General features: G+C 41.4%; 1 protein-coding gene across 1 annotated transcript in view; it reads left to right on the top strand.

Annotated features, from left to right (window-relative positions):
- The window catches only part of Bach2 (BTB domain and CNC homolog 2), a 341,417-nt gene that overhangs the window by 71,711 nt on the left and 249,689 nt on the right, over window positions 1-20,017 (top strand). The window contains exon 2 of the mRNA XM_051187483.1: window positions 9,208-9,311. The gene's annotated coding sequence lies outside the window, so the exon portion shown is untranslated. The remainder of the gene's footprint in view (window positions 1-9,207; window positions 9,312-20,017) is intronic.

Genomic DNA, 20,017 nt, shown 5'->3' on the forward strand with positions numbered 1-20,017 from the left:
AGTTCCTGCTGCTGACATAGTGGTGTGACTGTGCCCTTGCTCTGTTTCTTTCCCCTTTGATTCTTATCCCAGCAACATTAGCATTCCATCATCCAGTTGTAAGTCATGCAAAGCAAACATAAGGCAGCTTCCTTTCCACAGAACAGAGTGGCCACAAAGATGACCTGCTTCTTTAGAACAGTTGCCTGGACAGCTGATACTAAGGATGGTTGATAGGCAGGGGCTGTTCTTAAGAGCTTTCTCACCTGACATTACCATTAGGAAGAAGAGTTAAAGAGTAAGTCACAATATAGCTGATACTACAAAGACTATATTACTGGGTCTGCCTGAACAGCAGCTACATGGACACATATAGGACATAAACTATGGCAGAATTGAGTTTTAGGAACCCTCAAATTACTTTTTGATAATCCCTCCCTCTACATTACATAAAACCTTAGGTATGTTCAACAAAACAAAACAAAAAATATTTTCAAGTATATGATCTCAAAGCAGAAAGGTGACATTTCTAGGTGCTAGAAGAAAGACCCCAGTGCTATCTAGAGCTGTGATGGTGTAGGGACTGCTTGCTGTCAGCTCTTGGCTCTAGGGGCTGAGATGTTCAGACTCAGCAACAGAACTGTTGAGGACAGCAAGAATGTCCTCTCATTTGTCAAGGTTAGGATGGCACTCCAGGGCACCATGTTTGAATCAATCTGAAGTTTCATTGCCAGCATGGTAGGTGACAAGCTATTTTGTTTTTGAAAGTTCAGCTCATTAAAAAAAAAAAAAAAAAAAGCACTTGTGCTGTGGTCAAAACGAACCTTATCTTTGTGAAATAGTTTTTACAGCCAAGCAGGTAGTCATCTCTTAGAACAAGTCATGCTAAGATGAAGCTGGTGATGAAGATACAGATGGTGAACTCCAGGAAAGCTGAGGCACACTAGCAGATAATCTCTGAGGCTGCCTTCCATTCCAGCCTGTCATGACACCTTAGAGCTCTCCTCTGGGAATCAACAAAAGCATTTTTCCCAGAGAAGCAAGATGGTAGAACCATCCCAGGCTCCCGTAGTGGGCATATTTCAGCTGCGCATACTACCACTACATCCTTGTGAGGTGCTTGCCTCCCTGTACAGCTTGTTGTCCAGGTCTGCTCGAGAGAAAACAGGTCCTAAACTTGTGACCTTTGACTGAAGAGTCAGATGGCCTCTTGACCTCTTTAAAGAGGCACTGCCTGATGATTTCCCTTGACATTGCTCCCTCCTCAGCGTTTATTTGGAAGTAACTGCTCACGATGCTGTTATTTCAGATTCCCACCAAATCACGGGACTTGCCTGAATTACTCAAGCCCTCTAAAGAGAAGGAAGCTCTAGGGTTTTATCAGAATGTGTTTGACTTTTCCTGCGGAAACATGAGCACAAGTCTGCTCACTCCCATACAGCACTGCCAGCAGACTGGAGGGTTGACTCTACCCAAGTCTAGCTTTGTGAACATGAGTTTATTGGGGTGACTAACATGAATGTAGGTGAGAGGTTATGTGTTGGCTTGAATGAGAATGGCCCACTGTTTCCTACTTGGTTGAACTGTTTGGGAAGAATTAGAAGGTGTGGCCTTGTTAGAGGAGCTGTGTCACTGGGAGTAGATAGGCTTTGATGTTTCAACCACCACACTATTACCACTGAGCCTTGTAAATTTATCTCCCTAGTACCCAGGGAGCCTCCTTTCAGATGGGAATGATGCAATTTGGAAAAAATGGCTAGATAACACACCTGGTAAGCCAGGTGTGGTTGGTAAACCTTCATCCTGGATGAGTGAAACTCAAGACTTCTCCATCTGAAATATTCAAATGGATTAAGTTTCTTAGTACGTGTGACAGACACCAATGATACACCTTTCAGTGGTATATACCATTGACAAACATGAATTAAAGCTTCTAAAACCAAAGTGTGACTCCCATGCATCAGTAGGGTGATAGAATCTCTTCTGTCTGTCCTGATTTTCCTGGTAGGATGAAAACAGTGCTCTGCTGGCTAAAGTGAAGATGCTTCGGTTTTTTATTCTTATTTTTCATGTAGTCTCCAAATATATTCTGGTCAAATGAGGAAGGCTACAAATAGATACTTACATTAAAACATTGGAAAATGATAGAATAAAGGAAAATGGGCTCAACTGATGCCAAATAAAAGGAAAATTGGCTTAAGCATTGTGATTAAGTTTAGTGCAACTACTTAGTGCCTACTGTATAAGGTAGTGTTACCAAGTGTTGGGAATGTGAGGACTATGCAAACCAGAAAAGTTATTTTCTTTTGAAACCCTTAGAAGCCAGTAGGATGATTGAAAGTGATTGCCCATTTGCAGTTTTCTGCAGAATAAAGGGGCTGGAGAACAGAAGAGAAAATCTCTGTCTTGTTTGAGTTCTGCATGCTGGGTACTTTTTTCACATTATGCCATTTGGTCCTTAGCACAGCCATAAGTCATATGAGAATTTACCCTACTCTTGGGACAGTGGCGGGGGCAAAGTTTTAATCACATACATGTCCAAAGATAGCTAAAGGTCAGATCAACTCTACTGTCCACAGCTCTAATTTCCTTTATTACTGTGGTAAAACACTCTTACCAAACACAAAATAAGGGAACAAAGGAATTATTCAGCTTAAAATTCCCTGTCACAGCTCATCATTGAAGGAAGCTGCTTATTCCATACAGTATTACCTCCAGCCAGGGAACTCAACTTTACAGACAAAGAAATAAAGCAGGTACCATGAAGAGTGTTGCTTATAGTTGACTCTCAGGCCAGCTTATACACAGATAGATTTCTTATACAATCCAGGATCTCCTTCCTAGGGATAGGAATGGAAAGTCCTCTGGCTGACCTCAAAGGTCATGGGTAGTAGAAAATGTACACTGGTCCTCAGTGTCCTGCTCCTAGATTTCAGAGTGTAGCATAAGTCTCTCACACTGAACAGAGATGTTCTTTCTATAAGGCTGTTTGCTTACTTTCTGACTCTCATGGGCTTTGAGCACATGTGCCATGTTCCAAGCACTAGCACCAAGTGGCAGACTCAGTAGATCATTACTGTCTTCATAGTCTGGCCATTCACTCATCCCATTCCTTCTGAATTCTTGTTTTAGGCAGTGACTAAGGCAAGAGAACCACCTGAGACAGGTAACATCTTCAGTATCACGGAGAGACAGATTAGCCTTTGGTAGTGGCTGCCCTGACTCAAAATATTGATTACCTAGCAGTTTTACCACAAGAACTCCTTAGCCTCTGGACCAGGAAAGGTTGTGTGAAATATTGGTATTTTTTCTCCTCGGTGGCTTTGTTCTTCTTCTGACATCCCAAACAGCTTCTATGTTACCGGCAGTCATCCCTTCTTTAGAACTCAAAGTCCCTTGTTCCCTCTCCATTGTCACAATTTACTGCTGAATGGTAGTTCATATTCTAGTTAAAATCCCGAATATTAATTTCCAGAAACATACCTGACCTTTGGGGAAGAAGCCATGGTAATGACTATATAAAGATGCTCTTGTCTCTGTGGCTTTGGATGGGTGACTGGATCAAGGTGGGTGTCAAACACTATCCAGACTCTTGGTCAGAGCTGTAGTGTTGTGTGCTTGTGAGGATACTGACGCACACACAAAAAACAAAACAAAACAAAAACAAAAACAAAGAAAAACAGAGCTACACATCCAGAAGGACCTGCAAATATGCAAATATCCTTAGGCAGCTTATCCTTGTTTTGCTGTTTCTTCAGGAACAATTGGATGAACAACCACAGAAAAGATGTGATGGGGAATGGGGAAGGGTTCCCCTTGCCCCTTTTGGGTACTTAATTCTAGCACCATGTTCCTTAGGGTGGAAGGGAGATATTAGAATTTATGAAATAAATTGGATTTATATCCATTCAGTTTTGGACATGGATTCCAGTTCAAGGTTGATAAGACTTGACTGAGGACACATGTGAAGCTTTCCAATCCTAAAAACAGGGTGTAGGAATGAGATGAGGGGTTTCTTTCACCTGCTTTTCTGGTTGCTCAGGCTCCTAAGTCCTGGATTTTGGGTCATTTCCCCCAGAGTCTCCTTGATTTTCTCTCTGAAGTCTTCTCATCTTTTTATGTCGTGAGCCACTCTTACCTAGAAGCTCCTGGTCTGTGTTATGTTTAGTCCTTTGTTTACACTGCTGAATGTAGTATAGGGAAAGCATGGCCAAGAGAATTCACACTGGTCTCAGAGCACACAGCATCTGAAAGTCAGACAGTGACATCTGTAACATTGAGAATGACGAAGTGCTTGCTTGCATTGGCCTATCTATATCCCTTTGGAGTGCCTGAGCTACACAGCTTTGAGACAGATTACAAAAGGCTTCTAGAATAAACACCTGGGAAGGGAGAGAAGCCCAAGTCAGCATATTCCATTCTCAACTGTCAGTATCAACAGCATTTTCAAGAGCCAAGACATGGTACACAAAGAAACAGCCCTTGACACTCTTAAGCCTCCCTTAGAGTAAGGAGATGGAATCAAGCTGGCTTATTCTATTCTTATCACACCTCAAAGCATTTTAGCAATGATCCTGGTGAAACAGATGCCTCAATGTAGGTGGAGGTTGTTGGTAAATAGTGGTGAAACAGGTAGACCCAGTCTTTACTTTTCTCCAACTCCCACTTGCTGATGCCCAGGACGCCCAAACCATCAGCATATATAACCCTAGAAATGCCACCAGATGTGGGATTCTCACCAGGAACCCCATCATAGAAAGGACTTGGTTGGTGAGGGGCACTTGGCTACATTGCCAAAGCTGTTTTATTTGCTTACCTGACCTTTTCACTTATTTTGGAAACTTTTAACCCAGCCCACTACCTACCTATCCTTTTTCTCCCTCCCCTTACTTTTCCTCCCCCCTCCCTCCCTGGAACAGGGTTAAACCTAGTGCCTTGAGCATCCTGAGCAGGCACTCTGCTGTTGAGCTGCAGCCTTAGATCTCCTGCTTCTTTTTATGCTTTCCATGTCCCCGGTCCTGCTTGCTTTTTCCTCCTTCCTCCTACTCACCTTGAATGATGACATTTCATTAGCCTTTTAGTTGTGTCAGGTTGAACACTGACGTTGTTAACCATTAGGTCAATATTGTTAGGATCAGCTGACTGGGAAACACAATGACATATGGAATTGGTTTTCTCAAGGCACTCTTTAAACCTGTACTCAATTTTGTTCAATGAGAGAGGATCTCAGCTTCTTAGGAAAAAAAGAAAAAAAAAAAAAAGGAAAATATTTAGAAAGTGAGTGAAGACACCCTTGATTCTGTTGTGATGTCTTAGGCATCTTCTCTCTTAATGACTTGTAATTGAGAAGGCATGTTGTATTTTTAAGCTGTAGGCTTTCCTATGCTGCTTCATAGCCAAATTGACTACAGGAGAGCCAGGTTCTCCGTGTTTCAGCAGAGATGGTAATATTTGATAGAACGAGGCCACTCTTTTTGGTTACTGCCCACAAGTGAACCGACCCAGTTTCTAAAAGTATCCTCTATCCTCTGAAGTATTTTCTACTAACAGTGGTCATTATATATGGTGTATATACATGTGTGCATGTACTTTATTGGCAGAGAGGGTGTTGGGTGTACTTTGGTCTTTGTACATGTTTTAATTCTGTAGTATCTGAGATGAAAGTTACCTCTAGTCCAGAGTTTCCAGCTTATTATAGCATGACCAGAAAGAATTTTACATCCTTGCATAGGAAAACTCTCTCTTAGATTGACATCAGAGCTAACTAACATCGTTAATCAAAAAGCACTTTGTAATGCTTTTAACTACTAAACAGCTGTTTGTTATCCCAATAAGGGAGATCTACACCCTGGGGCTAGGGAAGCATCTCTGGTTAAAGTACTTGTTGTACAAGCATGAAAGTCTCTCTGTTGAAGTCCCAGAACCCATGTTAAAAGGTGCATGGTAGTGCTTGGCAGTGCATGCCTCTAATCCTAGCAGTGGACAGCAGGGATAGGAGGACCAGGGAATGTTGCTAGCCAGCCATTCTAGCACATAGGTGAATGACAGGTTCAGTAAAATACCGTCTCAAAAAATAAGGAGTAGAACACTTGAAGAACACACCAAAGCAACAGCAACATGTGCATGCATGGGCAGGGTACCCACATGCTTCTAACTCCTCCCATTCTACACACACACACACACACACACACACACACACACTAATTTTAAAAAGATTTAAACCCTGGCACTAAAATATTTTTCCTTAAAAAAAATAAACCTCTAAAACATTGTGTAACAATTATCAGAATTGTTTTCAATCCCATATCAACAGTGTGTATCAACCTTGACTCCATGAGTGAGAGTAAAGACTCTATGTCTCTTACATTTCCCTCAGAGAAGTTGTAGTCTGGCTTGGCTGTAGAACAGTGTACATGCAGATGGCATAAGAACACCTAAGGTAGGGACAGGGAGGGACAAGATAGTTAGTTTACTGAGAACTGTGTGTTCAGATTTTTAAGGGTTTGAGGACTGTGGTACATGAAAGCTTGGTTATTGGGTAGCTGATAGAGCATCTTTGCCTGTTGGTTAAGACCTTGTGCCCATTTTCCGTGTACCAATGTGAACAAGGCAGTGACCTTAGACATCTCTGTAAAGCATGGAGACAAGCTTTCCAGTTATGATAGGCTGGATTTAAAATAGATCAATACATGTATTAAGGAAGAAACAACATGTATAGAGTTTCTCCTTTAAAGGTCAGAAATCTATTAGCCACTGCTACTGGTAATTCAATTATTTTTCATTCACCTTTTAATAAGATACTGAATTTTTAATGACTTTGAAGCTACTGTTGCCCAGACATTGTGTACCTATGGAGATGTCTGTGTGGACTGAACATGCAAAAATGGGATGCCATTTTCTTTGGAATCTCTGTCTGCCATGATTGGCAATATCATCACCTTCTCTCCTAGTTTATTAAAAAAAAAAAGCAGGTATAACATGTTCACTAAATAGTACTATATTAACATTAAGAATTTATCTTTTGAAGCTAGGAAACAAGGAGGACCATCAGAGAGACATACATGGCCCCCTGGAGAAGGGAAAAGGAACAAGATCTCCTAAGCAAATTGGGAGCATGGGGGAGGGGATGTTAGGGAGAAGAGGAGGACAGAGGTGGGCATGACAGAGTAGGAAGACTGAGTCAGGGAAAGAATGGAGGAGAGCAAGAAAAGAGATACTATAATAGAGAGAGCCATTATAGGCTTTAAGAGAAGCTTGGCACTAGTGAAATGCCCAGAGATCTACAAGGATGACCTCAACTAACAATCTAAGCAATAGTGGAGAGGCTACCTTAAAAGCCCTTCCCCAGTAATGAAAGTGATTACTACCTTACATGCCATCATAGAGCCTTCATCTAGTAGCTAATGGAAGCAAAAGCAGACACCTACAGCTAAACACTGAGTTGAACTCTTGGAATCTAGTTGCAGAAAGGGAGGAGTGATGAGCAAAGGGGTCAAGACCAAGCTGGAGAAACCCTCTAGAAACTGCTGACCTGAACAAGGGGGAGGTCATGGACTCTAGTTTGACAGTTGGGAAACCAGTCTAGGACCAACCTAGATTCCCTGAATGTGGTTAGTTGGGAGGACTGGGTAGTATCCCTAGTATTTGAATAGACTTTGGGAGTCCATTCCACATAGAGGGATACTCCCTCAGCCTAGATACATGGGGGAGGGCCTGGGCCCTGCCCCAAATAATATGACAGACTTTGAAGACTCTCCATGGAGGTCCTCACTCTCCCTGGGGAGCTGAAAGGGGATGGGATGGGGGTTGATGGGGGGAACAGGGGAGGTTGGGAGGGTGCGGGAACTGGGATTGATATGTAGAACAAGCTAGTTTCTAATTTAAAATTTAAAAAATTATATAAAATAAAAATAATTTATCTTTTGTAAACATAATTACAAAATGGTTTTCATAGCAATTAAAAATATGGGGAATGCAGCATTGCACTTTGTGTTGTGGTCTCAGTGAATGTGTGTTCTCTCCCGTAGACAAAGACAGAGGACTAAGTTCAGAAGAGGGCTGTGGTGGGCCATTGAGAGTGTTAAGATTTCTTCCTTTCCATACATTGTTATCGTTTTAAATAATGTGATTTTTACAGTTAAATCACTGTCGTTCTAGTTAAGTCTCTGCTTCCATTTTCCACAGTAAAATTCAGACATTTCAATTCATGCTAGATGCTGCCTCTGAGGAAAGCGATGCACTGTCAGGTAACTGTAAGGAACTCAACAGTGTACTGCTGTCCTCTTGCAGCTCTTGTGAGCGTCTTTCAATGGAAAAAGCCACATGTCTACTGAAGGGGTCATAAACATTTTACTCATGTTTCTGTTTAATATTTGACAAACCAGAAGCCCTGGAACCATACCACAGTTTTCTTCCAAATTGTAAAGTTAATTAAAGTAATTAAAAAACTCTGTAGAGAACCAATAACACAATCCAAAAGAGATCCTTATTTTGGTTTTGGAGGGGAATGGGGGTACTGGATTGATAATTTTATCCATTTGGCTGGTGGCAAACTGAAATCCCTGGTAGAGTGTTACCTGCCAAGGAGGGTCCACAACTCAATCCTGAAGATGATGCAGCTGGTCTCTGACCCCTGCCCACTGGTTCCTCAGTTCCTGGGGGTCAGTAAGGAAAGGCACTAGGGCCCGGTACATAGTACTGCTGCTACTCACCAGTTTCTTGCCCTTAGTAAAGATATCCAAGTACTGGCTAGAAATTCCTAGGTCATTGGCTTTGCTCACCAGTGCTTCAGCTCCTTAGTAAGTACTCAAAAACTTAGTTATTTCAAAGAATGCCCTTGTCCCTATGGCTCTGCAACTGAGCATGCCCCGAGGCTCTCAACATGACTACCTAGACCTGTACTGTCCACTATAGTAGCCACTAGACACCTTTGCTATTTTAAGTTGCATACAATTTTTAAAACATCCCTCAGTTCACTAGTTTTTTATTGGTTTAGGCTTCCACCTCCTTGAGTATGCTAAGGAGATAGAATGTGAGCAGCCGCAGCATTACTACGTGCTGTCCTCAGTGGTTTCCCTGCTGACTTGAAAGCCCAGGGCTCAGTAGGTTTGTGTGGCTGTCCTGCTGAATATCATGAGCGGCAGTAGTCATGACCAAAAGTTCTGCAGGATGTAACTTCACTGAGTTTTCCTGGGCCTAATGGGTTTCTTATTTGTGTTTACAATGCAGCTGTCCGCTTCAGCAAGTGAGGGTTCCAGAACAAGACAGACCTTCAGGAGCTTCACACTGTGACATGTCTGATCCCTTGTGCCCATTACTGCATTATGAACAAGGTAAAGGATGCTTTGAATACACATTTTGAATTTTTTTCTGGTATCATGATTTTCTTGGGCATATATATCTGTTCATGGCCCCTGGAGGTTGCTTTTCTTGCCATTACATTTTCAGAGGTTGGATAATTGTGTAATACCCACAAGCCATCTTTCAGGCAGAGTGCAGGAACTGGTAGACACTTCATGATTCTGTGGTCCTGTATAGTATCTCTTGCATTTCCCAGAGGTGTTTGATAGCTGAAATGACTGTGTGACTGTGTTGACATGACTATTGAAGAATTAGTCTGTGGAGTCAGATTTCCTGAGATGACTATCATCGGCTCTGTCAGACCTTAGGCAGGTGACCTAATTTCTTGATGCCTCTCTTTCCCCATATGTAATATGCTAATAATAGTGGGTGAAATGTACTAATTCATGTGCCACTTGCCTTGTATAGTGCCTGTCTGTGTTATAGTCCTCTTAGAAATACTTTCCACAGTTTTGATGTTGGGACACTGTTAGACCATAGACGTAGCTGCAAGAGAGACCAGCAAGTATGTGTAATGTTTCCATTTGTTCTCTGATTTGCTGATCAGCAATTGATTACCAGATGGACACATTAAATGATAGATGACGAGTAAGGTTTGGGTTGAGCTGTTAGCAGACTGTTTCAGATTTGAGTATTCTAATAAGGTATGTACCAGAAGCTCTGCAGGCACAGAAGAAACAGCCAGATCTATGACTGTGTTAGCTTTCTTTGCTGTGATAAAATACTGACCAAAAGAAAACTTGAGAAGGAGAATGTTTATTTGTCTTATAGGTCATAGTCTACCATCAGTGGAAGTCAAGGCAGGATCAGAAACAGAGACCATAGAGGAATGCTGTTTACTGGCTTGCTCAACTTGCTTTCTTACCCAACCCAGAACCTCCTGCCCAAGCATTGCCCATAGTGGCCTGGGCCCTCCCACATCAACCATTAATTAAGAAAATGTTCTATAGACTGTCCTATAGGCAATCCAATGGGGGCATTTTCTCAACTGAGGTTTTTCATCCAAGATTACTCTAGTTTGTGTCAAGTAAGTTAACAAAAACAAAGCCAGAGTAGTGACCTAGGAGAGGTAATACAGAGGAGGTAAAATTCTGAGTTGGAGCCTAGATGGTACATGGTAATCTACTGGGCAGACAGTATAGAACTAGGCACTACAGGTAAAGAGAAAACCTGTGTTTGGGCACAAAAGAATATGAGAAAGTCCAGTGTGCTAGAAACAGCAGATATTTGGCATGACTGAAGTAGAGTCATCTCTCCATGATACTTGGCCCTGAGACAAGGGAACTCTATCTTCTGCATTTAGGATTTTTAGTGGTATCCCTTTCCTCCCATTCTAGTCATGACAACAGAAATAATCCCTTGGCATTTATTTCCCCATGTCCCTTGGCAAAAAAACACCTGTGGTTGAAAACTACAGAAGTGGTGGCAAAAGGCATGCATGAGCTCAGTGATGGAGGGAAGGCCAGCTTTTGAGCTGCAACTGGATGTGAAACAGAGGAGAGAGGTTTCTAGAAAAACAGACATCTTATGACATAGTGTATGGGTTGTGGTAGAGTTGTACCTACCAAAGGGTTGCTTTGGTTATATGCCGCATAAAGGGCATATAACCTGCTGAGTTCCTGGTCTAAAGCCACCCCAGGTGATTTTTCCTAAGTTATTCTTGCCTTGCTAATGGTAGAAAGAGCTAAGGCCCTTTTAGTGTTTGAAGAATCAGTTAACGAAGAATCTGACATTTGGCTGAGCTGACATATCCCCACCCCCACCAAAAAGAAAAAAAAAAGGAAGCCTTCTGTTGGATGTCCCACTATTCCCCATAGGTCCCTATGCAAGTTCAAGTACTTAGCTTTTAACAGGCTAAGATGTCAGCCTTGGGAATTTTGAAAGATAGACTTGGTTCTGTCTCATAGTCATGGCTGGAGACAGAAGTCTATCACCACAAACCCTGGCTTCTGTTATTTTGAGGTTGCTTTACTGGAAAGTCAAGAGAGTGCTTGGGAAACTTCTGGTCCACAGGCACAGCTTGTACCACCAGCCAGCTCCAAGGGGCCTCCAGGGCATCTCAGCTACTGATGTCATGGTCTTGCTCTTAGTGCATACTTAGGAAGCAGACTCCTGTGAACCAGTAGGTGTGCCTGCACTTGGGAAGTTATGTTGTGCCCTCATGGGCCAGTGAATGCCTTTTAACAGCATTTTCATTGGAAGGAGTGATTAAACTGGATGTGTCACCCACCTTGGTCAGCATATTTTCCTTTTTTTTTTTTTTTTTTATGGCTTTCTTGGCATCAGACAAAGAATAAGTTTTTCTCTGGGGGAGGAAACAGCTTTTCTCAATACAGTAAAACTAGAGAGTCATCTCCTCAGTGAGATATGTAACAGAATGCTGGAAGTGTGGTCATGGGTGTGGCTAGTGTTCTAAGTGGATTTGTTCCTAGAAAGCCAGGGGACATTTCAGCTGTACCAATTCATTACACAGATTCTGTCTCTCCTTCCTAAATACCAGCTAGGATGATTTCAGTGAGAGAAAGGTCAAGACAGAGGCAGCCACCGTGTTCAAGGATTGTTATTCCTTTGAGGCACCAGGGGGACACTGATGACAGATTTTCTTTGTGGTCTATCAGGGACAAACCCTCTAGGAAACAGGAATAGCTCCCAGAGCACAAAGGGATTGCTACCTTGTTTTAGTAATTTGTTTGTGGGGCTAACCTAGTAGCTAGTAAGCTGCGTCTACCAGGTCGGACTTTTGTTTCTCAAATATTCCCTTTCTTACCTGTGGCTGGGTGTGAGGGTGTGGCTGTGGCCCTGCTAGTGTCTCTGCATTACTGTGGGCAGAGAGGAAAACATGGTATTCCTAGGCTCACTGTGAAGAGACTGCCATTTCCTGAGGCTAGTATGGGTGTATTGTGTCCATTGGATGTGCATTCTAGAAAGTTTACCTCATGCTGACTCACCTTCTAACATTGTAAATCAGAGTTAGTGGTTGTAAAATCTGAGCCTTGTGCATTCAAGAAATCATGAGATGCATATTTTCTAGAACAGCCATGCTATACCCACCCCACCCCTACCCCTTAGACTGGAATACTATCTTTTCAACTTTCTTAGGCATTTTTGCAAAACTGGCTTTTCAATCTTTATGACGACGATTGATTAACTTATCCTTTCTAGTTTCTGGAATCATCCTTACTTATATTTATGAATATATACCACATCTCACATTGTATACTTATGTTAGTCACAAGGATGTATGCTGCTATGCTTTAAAAGAAAGACATGTAGTTTGCAACAAAACAAAAAACACCAAATAGTATGTGGGAAAGTTGGGATCCTCAGAGGCTAACAGTGTAGAGTAATGGCTCTCACTGCGCATAGCCTTGGAGGTCACAAACTACCCACAGTGATGGGGTCTGCTACTGAAAAGTCCTCCTGTGGCAGTTTCGGGGTGATGGCTGTCACTCTCTCACACAGTTACCACGTTCATGAAGGTATGTCACATGGTTTCTTCTTTGGATTTACAAAATGACCTTCTTCCACACCCTTGTCACGTTCTAGGGAGGCCAGCTCTGATTTGATGGCTTTGTAAGAGTGCAGAGTGCCATAGCATGCAGAAGGGTTAGGAATGCCTCTGATCTCCATTGTGCACAGAGGCTGTTGCTGGAGTAATTAACTCCCCCTTCCCCAAGTTTTTCTCTGAATTTTCCTAGCTCCCCACTCCTGTACCCACGGTGCAAGCCATTTCACATATCTCTACAGTGGACTAAAACGTAAGCCAGAAATTTGCTTCATCTCTGTCTTCATTTACAGTCTTTCTTACTCTTCATATACCATGAAGCAGTGAAATCCAGAATTTATTCCCCTGGTTTATCCACCCAGCCCTTGGTGTAAGCATGGTTCTAATTTATCAATTACATCCTTTAATGTATAAGTTACCAATTATATTTTATGCATCAAAAATGTCTTATTAAGCACCAGTTCCTCCAGTACAGGTTTTCACACACATCCTGAATTCTGTGTGCTATGCTTGCAGTAAACCAGTCAGGAAACAAACAAACAAAAAACATAAAAACAGGCTGTCTGAACTGTTGCTCTGCCAATGGCAGAGAAAGCCATGCCATCACGGGCTTTAAACATGAACCTGATGTTAAATGGTTCTCCAGCCTAAGCTGCTTCCACTGGGAAAGCAAGCTAACAAGCTGCTGGGTACAGACAAGGGATGGGGCCATAGTAAAGCCAGCAGCTGTCGTCTTTCCTTCAGCACAGCCTCAGAGCTCTCACCAAATGCCCAGGCTGTGTTTAATCAGCACCAACTGTCATTTTCCTGGAGGCAGTAGCTAATCCTCCTTGGGTCAGAAATTGAAGAACTATAGCTTAAAGGAAAAAAATCTAATGACATGAAAGAAAAGCTAAGTAAACAGTAAGTGATCTTGAAATAAGGAAGGTGTTCTTTATTCCTGGTGCAGAAATTAAAAACAATGTTTTTCCTATTTATTACCTCAGTTTTCTTTATATTGACTAGTTTAAAAGACAAGGTAAGTGTGTGTGTGTGTGTGTGTGTGTGTGTGTGTGTACATATACATAACATGCATGTAATAGATAGATGTCAATCTATCTGAACAACAAATGATAAGATGAAACAATTGCTTTAATAGAAAGTGAGCAGAAATACAAAACCCATAGCAGAAAACCAAAAATAAATAACTTATGAAAAGTTTTAAACTGAAAAGTAATCAAAGAATGCAAATAAATTGTAATTGGTAAGAATTTGAAATTTTACTAAGTAGAGGTAGGAATTGAGGATATATACTGGAAGAACTTATTTCTCAAGGGGAATTATTATATGCTGAAACATAATTAATATACTTTTAACTGATAGATTTAATTTACACAATATTAGCTCAAAGAAAACTGCCATGAATGTATGTAAAATTTTTGCTAAAATATCAAAATATTACCATTTTCTCAGGTAGTAAGCATTGTGCAGCCATATAATAAAATTGCCAAGGGGATATAGAGGAGTACTCAATGACCTAAACAGGTAACATGAGAAGAAAGCAGGTTAGAGCACTCTGAAGGGTTTGGCTATTATTTCACCATTTAGGAAGATTCATGCACACCCACAAGAAAGGCTGCAGGTATGTATCAGCATGCTATAGCAATATCTATATTTCACATACATGTTTTTAGTTTTCTTCAGCCATGTGGGGGTCCCTACTGCTAAAGTAATTTTTTAAGATACTAACTTATGTTTAAGATAAGAATTCTAGGGATGGAGAGATAGCTCAGTGGTTAAGAGCACTGACTGCTCTTCCAAAGGACCAGGGTTCAATTCCCAGCACCCACATGGCAGCTTACAACTGTCTGTAACTCCAGGATCTAATATCTATACACTGATATATATGCAGGCAAAACACCAATGCACACAAAATAAAGAATAATATATATATATGTATATATATGCATATATATATATGAATTCTACTTTAAAAAACATACATGATAAAAGATAAGAAGATGCTATACAGAATGCTGACAGTATATGACACATATCCATTTATTTCTCATTTCCCCCAGATTTTCTATATTTCCAGCTTTCTTGTATTTGTTCGTTTCATTAATGGCCAGAAAAGGCAAATACTTAAAAATAAACACTATTTTAGTTGCCTTGCATTTCAGATACATGAGTTAAAGATGTTTAGAGGACATATAAGAAAAGAGAAAGAGATTGATTTTGGCTTTGATTTGGGCATTACCATGCTTGGCACATTACCACTGCTTCAGTGCCAGTTTGAGGTCCATTGTAAGTGAGAGGTAGACGCCCTAGGTAAAGATGAGGGCCTATGGTTTGAAAAGAGATGTCACATAATTTCTTCACTTACTGTTGAGATAGGTTTCAAATTGAGATTTTTTTTTGGAACTCTTGGGGAGACTTAGACACTTCAACCCCTTTAAGTGATTCACCCCTAAGTTATTTTCATGACACCAAGAGAGCATTTATTCTTTCTCTCTCAAACATATGGGAACAGTGTTTCAGGAGACATGTGGTATTATGTGGTGACATCCCAAGCAAATCTTGGAATATGTGCTTAGGTTTTAATATCCCTCCTATGGCTTAGTTTTAATCCCCAATATGATAGTTATAGGAATAACCCACAGAAACAGAAGGTTCCAGGGCCTCCATTAATGCATAAGCCTACAAAGGAATCGTGAGACAAGAGTTGAAGAACCAGTTAGCTGGATTAAATGGGTTCTGTATGTCCTCAAGAAGATGGATACTGGGACTGGAACACCAAGGAACACTCCTGTTTGTGTCTTCTATATCCTTAAGAAGTAATTACCCTTAGTCCTTCCAACAACTTCATTTTTATAGTTAGGGAGACTAAAAGAAACCTGCTTACAGACTAGTGTGTGATGAATAAACCCAGCGCTATTGAATGAAGGGTGTGCAGACTAGTGAATGGCACTAGACCACCTCACTGTTACCACACTGGGAAATTTAGTGACACTGGGGGCTGGGACAGAGATGTAATTCTCCTCTAACAGAAAAGAGAGTGCATATTTAAAAGACAGCTGGACCAGGGGTGGAGTTTCATGTCTGTAATCCCAGCACTGAAGGTAAAGGCCAAAGATTACAAGTTTGAAGCCAGCCTGGGCTACATATTGTCTAGGCCAGCTAGAGATACAGTGGGGGAGGGGGGAATCTGTCTCCACAAACTAAACAGCAAGACTGTAGGGGTCAACCATCTAATCCAGTAGATGGCTATTTGTCCTGAATGAAAGAAAACAGAAATCTATTTTTTATTTGTATATGTACTTTTTAATTAATTTTTTCATACAATATGTTTTGACTTCATACCTTCTTCCCCAACTCCTCACAGATACCATTCACCTACTCATCTACCCAACTTTGTTTCTGTCCCCCCCAACAAAAAAAAATCTCCACAAAAACAAAAATCAAAACAAACAAGAAAATATCAGTAAGACAAACCAAACAACAAAATAAAACAGAAATTCACAGAAGAAGACATGGAGTTTGTTTTGTGTTGGCCAGTTACCTTGAGCATGGGGCCTGCCCTGGAGTGTAGTTGATCTACCCAGTGACACTCCATTGGAGAAGATTTGTTTTCCCTTTGCCATTAGACAACAATTGCAGCTAGCCTCTTCATTAAAACCTGTGTTCACTTCCATCTCTCGGTGCTGGGATCCTGTCTGGTGTGAACCTGTGCAGGTCTCAATGAGTTCTGCCACAGACTCTGAAGTTCCTATGTGCATCAGTCCTCTTGCATCTGGAAGACACTTTCATTGGAATCATCACCTCTGTCCCTTACAGACTTATTACTTCCTTGTCCACTTAGATCCCTGAGCTTTGAAGGAAGGGAGTTGATTACCCCAAAGTCTCTGGCTCTGCCTATTTTACAATTCTGGGTCTCCATGATAATTCCCATCACTATAAGAAGCAGCTTATCTGTTGAGGGTTGAGCAAGGCACTGATCTACTAGTGTCATTTGGAGTCATTTTATGGCTGTGTCACTTTAGCACAATAATAGTATTAGACATTCCCTATGCCCATGACCTATCTAGTATCAGTTTTTTTAAACACTTTGACAGTGTTAGGTATGGGTTCCATCTCTTGGAGTGGTCCTTAAATCCAATTAAAAAAGCAGTTGGTTACTTCCATAATATTTGTGCCAATGTTACATCAAAATATTTTGCAGGCGGGTCATGATTGCAGGTTACAGGGTTTGTAGCTGTGGGATTTTAATGGTAGTGTGTGGAGTACCTTTCAGTACCAAACACTAGTCAGTAGAGGTGAAGCCTCTAGTTAAGCACCAGCTTGCCTTCTCTGTGTTTAATGACATAAGTAGGTATTGCCCTCAGCAATAGGATTGTGAAAAATAACCCTTGGCCTTGGCAACAGCCTGTGAAGTTTGAAGTGGAGGTGGGGTGAAGACAGGGGGTCTGCTAGACTCCTTTGGCCCATGACTCATCAAGATGTAACTCAATCCTGGCACTAGAGGTTTTACTAAGTGACCTAATATGTCCAGTTGGGTCATTGTGAGAATACACAATGAAAAAAAATCACCTGTGATTAGGTAACTCTTGGCTTTAAGATATTTGCAGATGATGCTGGAGAATATGTACATTTTAGAGAATTGTTTCCTAAGTTTTGTAGAATTGTTTCTTCAAGCTTGAGCCTCTTCTCTTTTCTGTGGAACCGGCAGTGTATAGCACTGTGTCTCTATAGGTACGCAATTCTTGCACCTCCAGGCAGCCACAGTAGAACAGTCATTGCCACTTTGTCTGAGAGCCAGTCTGCAGGGCTTGAGGTAGATATGAAACCCTGAGCTAGTTGACCCTAATATGAGTGATTGTGTTGGTGTGGCCCAAAGAGACCGGAGGCATGCACTGCCTGCAGTGTCACACGGGACCAGGAAAGCCTGGGAGGGAACCATGTGCCTGACTTAATAGTGCCCAAGCCTGCCAGAGATGAAGGAAAATCCTGGTAGGCAGGAGGTACAGTATGGTTTCAAAGTAGCACAGCCAGAGAAGAGAAAGGCAGTAGATTGTCATGGTAGTGATGAAATCACAATTTGAAAGGGCTTGTGGTGAATTGGGACAGAGCTTTGGTCCATGTCTTTAGGACTCACTGGAAGGCAGGAGGGACTCGTCACTGCTTTATGGTTGGATGGTGCTTTCACACACATTGTAGTGGTTCCTTTGGGATTCTTGCTCATCTGTATTTCTTGGGGACTTAAAGAGGAGTGCCTGGAGTTTTCTTCGTTAGAAACAAGCTTTGTTACCCAAGTGCTGATGAGTTTTGTGCCAGGCTTGTGTGGTGCTTGAATGTTGACTGGGTGGCTTCTTTCCTCTGCACCCTTTATTTAACTGAGCCTATGTACCCCCAACTGTGTGCAGAGGCCCTTTGGAAGCTACAATCTCTTTTGGCAGGCTGATGGCTACTCAAATTCTGTAACAAAGGCTAGTAATCTTGGCCTTTGTGAATCAGAGGGCTGCTTCTGTCTTCCTTTCCCAGTCCTCAGTCCTGCCCTTTTCTTCTCATTTACTAAGCAGTAATAGATATAACTAGGTTATGTCCTATTTAGCTAATTGGTGATTTGGAACATGATTGTTTAGTTGCTTAGTTATTATGTAGTTGTCCATCTTTAGAATATTGACTCATTTGTCTGATTTTGCAAACAGAATTATCTCAAACAGTGAGACAGTTTATATGAAGGGGAACAGCTAACAAAGAGATAGCTCCCAAGGCTGGATTTTAATGCCAGTACTTGGTGCCTTAGACCCCTCTTCCCTCTGCCATTCTGGACACCAGGGCCTTACGGTGTGTGACCATTAACCATCACTCCTTCTGTGTCTCTTGTCTTAAGGTTTCTCATTATTGTTAGATGTTCTCACAGAACTCTGCTTTGGAGCATATGTGTATCGTTGACTTTGTTTTTAAAAACCTCATACTGTGTGGTAAGATTAATACGTGTATTGTTCTAGATAGAGAGATGCCTACTTAGAATACATAAAACTGCATGTTGCAAAAAATCCTTTTGTGTTTAAAAGTAATTTCTAAACAAATCGAAGTGACAGTGTCAACCCATAAATGGAAACATTTAGACTTGATTAATCCTGGCTTCTATACCTCTCTGGTTTGTCTATCTGGGTTTCTTTTTTTCTTGTTCTTCTTCTTCTTTTTTTCTTTAATGCAGCAGCTTTGAACATCCTCCTTCTTAAATGCAGAAGCATTATCTTGAGAGTCCAGGCTCAATTAGGCAGAAATCTAAGCAATTAATTAAAAGATCCGACCTAGCCAGGGAGGGAAGGTGTCAACACATGTCATAGTGGTCAGGAACACCGGTTAATTAGAGCAGGGGGATATTGTGGTAAATTATGGGAAAAAGTGCTGGGCAAAACTTGAAGTGTATGCTTCTATTATTCTTAAACCTAACCCATAAACAATTTGTTGTGACAGCTCTGGGCTGATTATGGCTAAAAATAGGTACATGTATTGAAGAAAAAGAATATTTAACAGTTGAAATTTTGTGAGAGACTGATGCTGTTTCATTGTAATAATTCCCCCAAAGGCACATTAGTGATGCTGCTAACTACAGACTTTAATAGACTTTAATAATGTGTATTTTAGAGGCCTGATACACAACGGGATAATGTATAAAACATTCATTATGGAAAATTGCTACCTTTTTATTTAATGAGAAAGCTGCTGAAACAAAACCTGGTTCCTGGTGCAGAATAGGGGCTCCCACCCACATTTCCCATGCTCTACTCAAGTTGCAATCATCTTTACTTTCTTGTTCCACGGATGAAAATGGGGCTTTTAAAAAGCATTCTTGTTTTGGGTAAACCTTTGTTCAAACCATGGCTCCCCTGTCATTGCCTCAGCAACTTGAGCAAGTTACTCAATGTGAAGCTATATGGAATGTAGTCTGTCTCACAGGTTGTGGGGGTAAGTTAAATGTTGGCATGTGGCATGGCAGAGGCCATACATGCTGGGCAGGCAGTGAGCAATGGGTAGTTTCCATTATGACAACTTTCTACAACTGTTTCTTTTTATACCTCTTGTTTCTGTGCTTCTCTGCGGGGAAAGAGGAAGGGGTCCAGAGAAGTCCAGAGAGGAAACACAGTTGACAAGTAGCAGACTTCAGCCTTGCCTGGGATTTTA

The sequence above is a fragment of the Phodopus roborovskii genome, unplaced genomic scaffold, assembly GCF_943737965.1.
Source record: "Phodopus roborovskii unplaced genomic scaffold, PHOROB, whole genome shotgun sequence".
In the NCBI taxonomy this organism is placed as follows: Eukaryota; Metazoa; Chordata; class Mammalia; order Rodentia; family Cricetidae; genus Phodopus; species Phodopus roborovskii.